At 46.1% G+C, this 11,451-nt stretch overlaps 1 protein-coding gene across 4 annotated transcripts in view; it reads left to right on the forward strand.

Moving 5' to 3' along the window:
- ATXN10 (ataxin 10) overlaps positions 1 to 11,451 on the forward strand; it is a 169,972-nt gene that overhangs the window by 91,852 nt on the left and 66,669 nt on the right. The gene's annotated exons all lie outside the window — the stretch shown is intronic.

Raw genomic sequence — 11,451 nt, forward strand, 5'->3', positions numbered from 1 at the left:
GGCATGGGCGTCCCATGGGACTGATGAAAGACCGACGCAAAGTACCTATTTAATAGGTTGGCTTTTTCCTGGGCATCAGTTGTCAGTTGCCCCATCTGGTTCAGTAGGGGTCCAACGTTGCCCCTGCTTTTCCTCCGGCTCCCCACATATCTGAAAAAGGACTTCTTATTGTCCTTGATGCTCACAGCTAGTTGGAGTTCAGTTGCAGCCTTGGCTTTCCTGGTCTGCTCCCTACAGGACCGGACCAGTGCAGAATAATCCTCCTTGGAGGTGACTCCCATCCTCCATCCTTTGTAGGCCTTTCTTTTTAGCCTCAGGAGGTCTGCTAGGTCCCTGGAGAGCCAGGGGGGCTGCTGTGCCCTCTTGTTCCCTTTCCTCCGAGATGGAACAGACTTGGTTTGTGCATTGAGGATCGCTCCCTATGGTGTTAATCAGTTTAGCGCCACTGAGTCTGTAAGTATGTTGGGGATCGTTCATCCCCAGATGGAGCATTTTACACTTCTCAGCGTTGAACTTCATCTGGTTCCGATCCAGTACAAGTCCACCCATATCTGTAGCCTATTTTCAAGCATGATCATGCTCCCCCATCACTTGGTGTTGTCTGCGAACTTGGCCAGGGAGCTGTTCGCCCCCATATCCAAATAATTGATAAAGATGTTGAAAAGCACTGGACCAAGCACAGACCCCCGAGGGACACCACTGGCCACTTCTTGCCTGGAAGACATAGATCCGTTCATTAGAACTCTCTGGGTCCTACCCCATAACCAGCTTCCTACCCACCTAACTGTTGAGCATTTAAGCCCACAATCCTCCAATTTTCCCGTGAGAACATCATGGGATACAAAATTAAAGGTCCTTTGGAAGTCTAGGTATACAATGTTGACCTCTTCTCTCTTATTCAGGTGATGAATTACCTGGTTGTTAAAGATTAAATTGATAAAACAAGACCTGCCTGCAACAAAGCTATGCTGGCTGTCGTTCAGAATCCTACCTTCTACAAGTGTCTCGCACATAGAGTCCTTGATGAATTTTCCCTGGGATAGAAGTTAGGCTAATTGGCCTATAATTGCCCAGATCCTCTCCTTCCCTTCTTGAAGATGAGTGTCAGAGCTGATTTGAATTAGTGCCTCGACACAGTGGAACTTTCTAGCACAAGGCACGGTAAGGCAGGGGAAGTCTCGGCATGGTGAAGAGTTCGGCCGTGGATAGAGTTCCCACTGAGGAAATGCAGATTTGCATAATACGATTGGCCGATGTTAAATTATTCCCATGTGGCGGCTGGCAATTGGCTTGCTAGCCGTATAAAAGGTTAGGGGCGTTTCCGCCCTAGTTGGATAACTCCGCGATTCCCCCTGGAGTGGAACTCCGGCAGCTTGATCACCTGCCAACGACTCCCCGTCAGCGAAGCCTTGCGACGTATCCTCCATGTTGCATGCCCGAGTTAGACCCGAGCTACCCGGTCTACAAGAGCTCCTCGATTACCGATTAGAGAGTACAATTGTTGCAACTACGATTGCCTGTGCTGTATACGACTCTACAGTGTAAGTAAAGCCATCTCTGTTTTCCAATTGCTACGTGTCTCGTCTGTGCCTAATTCCGCTCCGGTGATAGAAAGTACCCATCTTCCCGTCACGGGATCGCAGCCGCAACCCCAGCTAGCGTTCCCGAGGACTCCTGATCCTCGATCCCCCCTTGGCCCCCACAATGAGCATGCTTTCTCATGGCTCTTTTCCAGTCTTCAGGGTCCTCCCTAAAGTGCCATGAGTTTTGGAAGAGTTTTGCCAGAGGTCTGCAATTACTTCTGCCAGCTCCTTCAGCACTCTCAGATGAAGTTCATCCGGTCCTGCTGACTTATAAATATCTAACTTTTCTAACTGATCATTCATTAGCTCAATGTCAACAGTAGTAGAATGGGCATTTCCACCATGCCCATTCTGAACCTTATCTGGTATGATTTTCCCCTTACTCTGGTGAAATACTGAAGCAGAGTAGTGATTATGAAGTTCAGTTTTCTCCTGAGTGTTGGTAACTTGCTGTCCTGAGTTGTTAAGTAATGGCCCCACACTTCCTTTTGTTTTCCTCCTGTTCCCTACAAACCTAAAGAAGGACTTCTTATTGTCCTTGATTTCTGTTGCTAGTTTAAATTCAGTCACCTCCTTAGCCTTTCTAATCTTCTCCCTACAAATGAGGACTGTTGTTATATAGTCCTTCCTGGGGACTGTCCCAAACTTCCATTGTTTGTATGCCTCTTTCTTCTTTTTCAAGAGAAACATGATATCCCTATTAAGCCAGGAGGGCTTACCAGCCTTTTGCTACCTTTCCTCCTCATGGGAATGGACTTCTTTTGTGCTTCAAGGATCATGTTCTTGAGGAACTTCATGCACTCCTTTCACCTTCAGTCCCTGGTCCCACAGCGCTTTCTGTACTATTGCCCTAAACCTGTTGAAATTTGCTTTTTTGAAGCCCAAAACTTCAACCCTGCTAGCTGATTTATCTGCCTTGCAATGGACAGTGAACATGATGGTTTCATGGTTGCTGTTGCCCAGGCTACCCTCTTTATTCAAGTCACATACCAGATCATCTCCTTTGGCCAAGACCAGGTCTAGGAGAGCATTACCTCTGGTTGGCCAGAGGTACTGGGGAGGAATGGAGGTGACAGCTTTATCTTATGTTTTGTGGCCTCTGTCCTTGGAGATGGTGGGCTTAGGTGCCAAATGACAGATGCCTGTGTGAGACTGGGATTTAAGGCTTGAAACCCATTTTTGGGGGAAGGAAGACCTGGGTTCTGTGCTTGCCTTAGTCTGAGAGTTTAAACACACATTTCTGTCCTCCCAGGAGACTGCCTTACATCATTGCACTTTAGAGTCATGCTCTTCCTTGGGGTGTCCTCCTTCTGGCCCACACTTCTTTCCTGTTTGGAGGCATGTCTTCAACAGGAAGGGTAGAGTATGCCCCTACCCCATAGCTTGTTATTTGAATGCTGTGGCCGCATTTACATGAGATGTGTGCTGCGTAGTAGTTCATGACTACTGTGCAGTAATGTTGTATGGCATGTACCATAACATGATGCTACTGCTCAGTACTCACGAGCTATTGCACAGTCAGGATCATCCAGAAGCCATGCAGGGACATGATATTTAGTACTTGGGTATGCAAATACTAAATGACTGCACAGTAGCAACTGCGCGGTCAGTGTCTCATGTAGACGTGGCTTGTGTGTTTTTGATTCCCTTCAGGCTGAGGAGGAAATTTGACTTCACTGTCATGCTTACATGCTCCAATCACTAGGATATTAGATAAAAGATGACATCACCATCACTACCTCCTTTTCATCCATACTTTTGAATGGCTGTTGTGCTGTGTTCAGAGTTGTCTTCTCAGATTGGGCCCCTCACTCAGCTTGGGTAGAGGGACATCTGGCTTGCAAATCCTGAATGGAGCTAGGTGGAAGACGGGTGGAGAGGCATTCTGGCCAGCCAAGGGATTAGTGCCTTTAGGTATGCACAGTAGCAGAACAGTACATGCTTAAGAATTTTTTCTTATAAAAACTTAGATGCCCACAGTCTTGTGTACCTAAGCAGTGATAGGAAGTTTTGTGGATTGCTTCTTTGGATTTCAGTGGCTAAATTTTGCCTAACTTGCACTTTAGGCATCTGAGTGCTTTCTTTTGGATTTGGCTCAAAACTCTTCCTGTCCCTTCCTCTCTACTTAAATTTACCCTACAGCCTGCTAACCTGTTTTTAAACATTACTGTTTTGTGTCTAGGTGCTAAATAATGCTTAAAATAATGATACCTAACATGTGTTGAATAGTGCATTTTTAAACTCCCTCTCACAATACCTTAGTTGCTTTAGGAGGTCTTTTTGGTTTTTATTCCTTTGTTTTAGGATTTGAGACTGTTTTGAGTGTTTTTATAGGGACTGGAAGAAGCAGTTAGAGAAAAAGCTTCTTGCTAGTTTTGATCAAGTTCTTCAAAATGTTGCATGTACTCCCATCCCATTTCATGGTGTTTGGCTGAAGTTTTGAAAAGTGAGAAGAAACAAATTGCTTTTGGGATTGAATGCTGTTAAGCCTTAGGTAGCCGTGGAGCTGTATTTGAAGTGTGTATAAACAGGGCTGGTCCAACCATTAGGTGAACTAGGCGGTCGCCTAGGGTGCCAAAATTTGGGGGGTACCAAAATTACACGCAGAACAAAATAACCAGAACATCATTCCAAACAACAGCCCTGGCCAGCTACGGCTCCACCTTGGTCTAAGACCTTTGTTTTGGCAAGGGGAGAAAGACCTCTGAAAAGATCTGAGGAAAGATCACTAGAATCGCAACTCCTGCCTTTCGGGCGCTGAGGTACACAGTTCACTTAGGGCGCCAGTTACCCTTGGACTGGCCCTGTGTATAAAGCCCTTCACTGCATTCAGGTTGTTTCAAGCCTTTGTGGTATGGAAGGACGCTGTTAGGCTTCAGAAGGCATGGCTCTGTATTTGTGCATTAGTTATCTCCTTTGGTTTGATTTATGACATGCATGTCAGAATTTATAGCAGTCCCTTGACTTTTTTGCTGTCCAATTAAAGCTCTTGTTTTTCAGTAATACCACATGTAGCAGGGCCAGGTCCCAGGGATTATGGTGATGCCACCTGGTGACCTGACAGTTCCTGCCCCTCAGGTTCTTGGTCTCCCCTTTCTTCACCTGCCACTCCTTTGATGTTGTTTTGAATGAAAAGAAATGGGACGTTGCCCAAGAGTCCTTGGAGAACACTGACTTAGTCCTTCTAAATCTACCAGGGGTTTTGGTAACAAAATCCCTGCACCCATACCTATGCCTCACCAGCGTTACCAGTTCCTTGTTTTGGTGGGCCCTCAGTCCGACTTCATGCCTCTCCGGTCCCCTCTATCCTAGTTGATGTCCAGCCCTGTCTGGGCCTCTCTGGTGCTCTGATTCCGTCTCTCCCTGGCTCTGGTCTGTCCCCTCATGGCTTAGCCTTCCCCACCCCCCATCTCTGGGTCTGCTTCTCAAGTTGCTGGTTTTGCCCTTCTAGGGCCCTGGAGTCTCCCTTCACGGGTTCTGGCCTTACCCCTGTAGGGCTCTAGTCCACCCCTCCAGGGCTGTAGTCTTGCTCTTCTCGGGCTCCCTGGTTCACCCTTATGGGGCTCAGAGTAACCACGTGCCCAACTGACAGCACTGGGACCTCCACCTCCTATTCTGGTTCTAAATCCGGTCCTTCAGTATAAACTATAACAAAAGGTTAAACACCTGGGCTGAAATGAAAACCATAAGCACTCTGGCTGCATGGCAAAGCGTAGCTCTTTAGAAATCTTCAGTTCCTTATTTGTAGTCCCCCTATTGGGTGGAACCCATTCAGTCACTCAGCCCAAGTCCTCTTAGTATAGAGTTCAAGACTGTGAATGAGATTGCCAGAGCTGTTTCCCACCCATCCCTTTGTTTTTAAATTTTTTTGTTCACATGGAAGCAGCTCAAAAACCTATGATTTCGGACTCTGGAAAATTGCATGGCCTTTCTCCTCCCCCCTCCCCCCTGCTTTTTGGTTTGTACTAATTAGCAGCAGAAAAATGTGTTATGTAGTTTGGAAGCTACTGTATGTAGAGGAAACCAAGCATAGGATGCCATCTGAGATCTATTTTAAAATTTTTAACCCGTAAGCATATGCAAAGTAATACAAAATTGCATTATAGTTCATCCTGACCAAAACCAATGTGTATTCTGAAAACTGTTTATTTTAGGAATTCTTTGGTGTTTCCATTAGAGATGGGCAATACGATTTTTATCATCACTTTTTCTGTGTGTGTGTGTGTGTGTGTGTGTGTGTGTGTGTGTGAGAGAGAGAGAGGGGGAGAGAGAGAGAGAGATTTTAAAGAAAGGAGGTTGCATTGCATTTTTGGGGGGATGTACAGACATTCAGGTTGGTTAGATAGAGTTAAAAATGGCCACCCAATCTAAGGTAAATTGGAATGAGGGGGCTAATGGAGGGGCTTGGGGAGATTGGGGAGGATAGCGGAGTCTGAAGGGGTGGTTGAAGGGACTGGTATACTAGCTCTGGGGCTAGTGGGCTCTGCAGAGGATTTGGTGGGGTCTCGGGGGTTTTGGTGGGATTAGGGGACAAGCAGGGTTCCTGGTGGGGGTGGGGTTGGGGGGAGGGTTTCTGGGATTCAGGGGGGTTTGATGGGATCAGTGGGTCTAGCAGGGTCTGTGTGAGGTGGTGTTATGGGATTGAGGGGTGGGTTGGTGAGATCATAGAGGCTCCCCACTTCCACCAAGACCCCTCCTGGATTCCCTTCCCCCAGTGATTTAACCCCCCTACCCCCCACCCCTTCCCCAACTTACTTCCTTGGCTCTTGGTACTGGAGAAGGTCAGTAAAGCTGGCACTGGGAGCAGTTTTTGGGGTGGGGGGTTTAGGGATGGGGGGCAGACACATCTATGAGGGTGGGGGTTTTCCATTTGGGGGTGAGGCAAGGGGCTGGGGGGCTAAAAATAGCCTGGTGTTGGGGAGGGGGTAGGAGAAGCACAGCCCTGAGGCTGGGACCGGTAGTAGCTGGGTTTATCTAGTCCTGGAGCTATGCTGAAAACTCTATAGAAGTACAGATAAATCAGTCTCACCAGATCTAATCTAAATTTGACTCTCTCTGAGATTGGGTGACTCAGTCAAAATTAACCCTTTTTTTGACTGATCTAACCTTCCTGAACTTCTGTACAGTTTACACTTACATCATCCTAACGAGGGATCTAAGCATAAGGTCTGCATTTGGGCAGACTAAATTGAATTGGGTGGCCATTTTAACATGATCTAACTTCCCTGAACATCTGTGCCATAGCTGTGAAGAGGAAAGAGCAGAGGTTCTCCATTTAAAAAAGAGAAAAAGAAAAATGAAAGACTACAAGGCGTAGTATACTACTTGGCCTCTGGAAAAACGATGTAAAAGTGTGGTCAGCTCCTTGGCACTGGAAGTAAGGATTTCTGAACGTTCACTCTCTTTAAAACCACAGTTCAATGATGGTTTAAAGATTGGGTGTGGAGCTCCCCCTCCCCATTTTGCCTGGGGTTATTTAGTCCTGGCCCATGGAAATAAGCATGGGCAGAAAGCTGCTGTGGCAAAGCTTCCAGCTCCTGGGCACAGACTAAAAGGGAAAGATTGAACTATGCAATAATGTGCACTGCCTTGTTGGTATTTGTGTGGTGTATAAACCAGAAAATGTTACCTTTTTTTCCCCTCTTTTTGGCTGGCAGTTTCTTAATCTGTTTTCCCTTTTGACAGTTTTGGGTATTTATTTCTCTTTCATCTGTTAGATGTGCTCTTCCAGAGAACATTTGATACCTGGGGGCTGGAGTGTTATTGCAGATTTCAAGTATAATTGGTGGTCTTGTGTACTGTTGCTTTAAACTGGGATTTTTTTCGCCCTCCTTTTTACACAGATTCACAGAAGTTTAGGGCTGGAAGGGACCTTGTGAGATCATAGGGTCCAGCCCCCCTGCTCTGTGTAGGAAAGACTGCTGGGGTCAAATAACCTTAGCAACGTGTGTTCCCAGTCTCCTTTTGAAGATCTCCAGGGTAGGTGCCTGCACCACCCCTCTGGGAGTCTATTCCAGAGTCAGGTAACATGAACTGTAAAGAACTTTTTCCTTATATCCAGTCTGAAACCTTCTAAGAGTTTGACCATTGCTCCTGGTTTTTCCCTGGAGCGCTTTGGTGAATAGTTGTTCGCCTAGCCCCTGATGCTTTCCCCTGATATATTTGTAAGCTGCCACCAAATCCTCTCGAAGTCTTCTCTTTTCTAGACTGAGCAGTCCTATATCTGTCAGCTTTTCCTCATATGTCTTGCTCTTCAGGCCTCTAATCATATGAGTGGCTCTTCTCTGGACTCCCTCAAGCTTCTCCACATCCTTCTTGAAGTGTGATGCCCAGAACTGGACGCAGTACTCCACCTGCGGCCTCACCAATACCGATTAGATTAGGAGAATAACTTCCTTAGTTTTGCTTGAGATGCATTGGTTGATGCATGCTAGCATATTGTTTGCTCTGCTAACTGTTGCATCATAAGGTAACAGCTGCTTACTTATTTACAGAAACAGAGTTTAAGAATTGGGTATTTCTAGGCTACTACATTTATCAGGGGGGTGTGTGTGTGATTTCAACTCCCTCCATATTTTTGGAGCTACTGGCATCTGGGGGTGAGATGGAATATCAATCTAGAAGTCTGCAAGGGCACATTTAATTTGTCATTAAATAGCTCAATTCTGTAAATGGAAGTTTTAGAAATAGATTTTGTTAGCGTTGTTACAACATTATGGAGTGCCAACAGATACTTTTGGTCCTAAAATGTCTCTTTACTCCAAGGGTATAATGTAAATGTAATTTAAAAGGCTTCTGATCATCTTAGTAATAGTTGCTTATGAAGCACTCTGCTTTTTAATTTCCATAGCTGCTGGAGATTTGAGCCTTACAGAGGAAGAGAGATTAGGAGCTTAGCCTTCAAAGTTTGGATGCTCCATCCTGTTAGTACAAATGTTACATTTCAAACACGTTATAAAACTACAGTAACAATTACTGCTTCATTTTGATTAAATATTCTGGTTTAAGTTTGAGGATACAAATGATGTGGTTGAATTTAATTCCTCTTCGAAGTTGAAACTTTTAGCGTTAAGTGGTGAGAAGAGAATCACCATCTTCCTTCTTTATTGAACCAGTTTTTTGTCCAATTTTCTAGTGAGCAAGACAATGCTTGGTAGAGTTCTTAATGGATGTAAGTCAATGTAAATATGGAACATTACATGTTATGATAAAGTTGATTGGTTATTATCCACCTTTGATTGGTCCAAATCTCAGTGGTCATCTAGCATATTTGGCATATATTGAGCATAACTGTAGTTTATACCATTTCATCTTGGCCACCTATCAAGTTCAGTTTGGTACAATGTGGTCCTTGTGCTTTGTAAGAATTTGAACTGCACATCTCCTATATTTTTACTATGCAAGCACTTGATTTTTTTAGGATTTTAGCCAAACACTTAATTTGAAAAGAGCCAAGGAAATTGGCATATTTAACACTATTCATTTGTTACTGTATTATGCTTATATAACAACTCTGATTATCACTGTTTCCTTCACTAAATTGTAGTGGTCCTTGGTTCATCCCAGTGATTCTGCCATTGGGCTTTGAAAATGGTTAAGCCGCCTTTTTGAAAAATGGTGTGTGTATCTAAAATTCCATATTTAGTTAGTAAAACAAAAGCAGACATATCTTATTCATTTTAAACTTAGAGAGGTCTTATTTTGAAATAAAGTAGTCGCAGATCATTTGGGGGTGGGGTGCTCCCGCTGCTGCTGCATGTACCCCAGGAGGGCACGGGGTGGGGCATTTGCCCCTGGATCTGCACGGGTTGAGGCTGGCTGCCACTATAGGCTGGGGCAAGCAGGTAAGCTGGGCTAGACTGCCCTCTGGGTGGGGTGGGTGGTGGTGCTGGGAGGGGGCATTGAGGGGACTACGGTGAATTCTGGGGTGGCTGCAGCCCCTCCATAGCCCCCTCCCAGTGCGCTGCTGCCTGTCCCAAGCACAGCCTGGCCCAGCCCCCTCACTGGGAAGAGCCCAGCACTGTCCTGACCCCAGCCTGCAGCGGCAGCCAGCCCCACCCCATGCAGATCCAGGGACACCCACCCCCATGGCCTCCTGGGGTGCATGCAGTGGTGGGAGCCACCTCCTTCCCCTTCCTGCACCCCTTGGATGAGCCACGGCTCTATCCCATGATCTGCTCTGGCTAGGCAGTATCTGCCTCTGCCCCAGCCTCAGCCCCACTCTCTCTCCTTCACTACGGGGGCCTCAACCTGCTCCCCAACCTCCCATGCCCCTGTCCTTCCCCCTCCCCCTCCACCATAACAGACTTACCAGACAGACACTGCTACTCAAGGGGATAGGCTGAGTATTGGAAATTGGATTGGTATCGGCAGATATGCCTCCTTAAAAATCAGCTGTCAGTATCTGCCCGAAAAATCTCTTTTGGTGCACCCCTACTGTCTAATGATTACTAGTTGGAAGAGTTGTACTTTAATTACTTGTGTGTCTTAGCACTGTGCAATCCACCACCAGATTTTAGGTGTACAATATACATCTGTGTATACCTCCCTGTATTATTTATAAATTGCAAAGAGACTGAAAGTGCAATTGCAGATTTAATACTTAAATATAGAACTGAAAATCTGACCATAGTATATACTTTGTTCCGTGCCATATCACTATGTCATTTGTGGCAGGGGTTTTACATGCAAAAGGCACATCCACATGAGCACTCTCAGGCATTTCCCCAGGAACAAATAGCAGTGGCACATTTGTGCCACTGCTAGTTATCCCCAGGGAATGCTTCTGCACATGCACTCTGGAGTGTGGCAAGTTGCCTTGGGTGGGGTAGGGGTTGCCTTACCTGGGGTCCTGGTAGCCTCCTGGGGCTCCAGCTGTGGCAATCCAGGTATGTGGAGCCTGGCTGGCAGCCAGAGTGTGGCTCTGGCTGGCCAGGCCCCAGTTTTGGGTGGTGCATGCTGCCGGCACCTGTGCCACCCTGAGCTTTTTCAGCACACCTTTTTTTTTTTTTTTTAAATACCAGGATTTCCTGGTATCTAAATTTGACTCTGAACTGTAAATATGCAGTGCGGAGAACAAAATCACATGTGTGGGTGCATTTTGTGGCGCCTCAAAAGCCTTGTGGCTGAAAGCTTGTAAAGAATATGTTTTCCAACTGTTTAGCTGGCCTAGTGAAAGAGATCACATGTACCCAAAGAACATAGTCTGTCCAAGTGAGCTACAGTAAGAAGTTTAGATATAAGCAGATTTCTGATAAGCAGATTATAAGGACCCTGGAGATGCTCCCATTGGACATCAGGGTACTAGTGATGTATTACTGTGCTTATGGAGGTATTGGTTAAAGCTTCAGAATTATCAGCTAAACTACTTGACACTAGGACACTGCAGCAGTGACTTTGAGGATATCGTGAACAAACTGTGCTCTGTTCAAGAATGCCTGTTGTGATTTGTTGGCTGCCAAAAATGTCCTATTTTTTCCTGTGTTACATATACAAATAATGAAAATCCAAATGATTCAGATAACAAAAATGAATGTGTGACTTTTTCTCCTCAACAATTGCATAATTTCCAGTAGGGAGAAGTAGTTAGCTGTGTTAGTCTGAAGCCAGCCAGAAGGCAGAGCAGAGTGGGTTCTCAGAGACTAATTCATTCAGAAATGCATAAGCTATAACCATGGGCGACTGGTGCTGCCTTAGTCGGGGGGAGGGTGGAGGCATGTGCCCCCCCCCGTGACCAGTCCCACCGACTGGAGGGGGTGGGGTCCGCCGTAGGTGATCCTGCAGCCCAGGGAGGGCGGGGTGTCCCCCAGTCAATCCTGCAATGGCTGATCGCTGCGCTCGCTGCAGCTGCTTCTGGAAGTGGCTGCTG

The sequence above is a fragment of the Alligator sinensis genome, unplaced genomic scaffold (assembly GCF_000455745.1).
Source record: "Alligator sinensis unplaced genomic scaffold, ASM45574v1 scaffold806_1, whole genome shotgun sequence".
NCBI lineage: Eukaryota > Metazoa > Chordata > Crocodylia > Alligatoridae > Alligator > Alligator sinensis.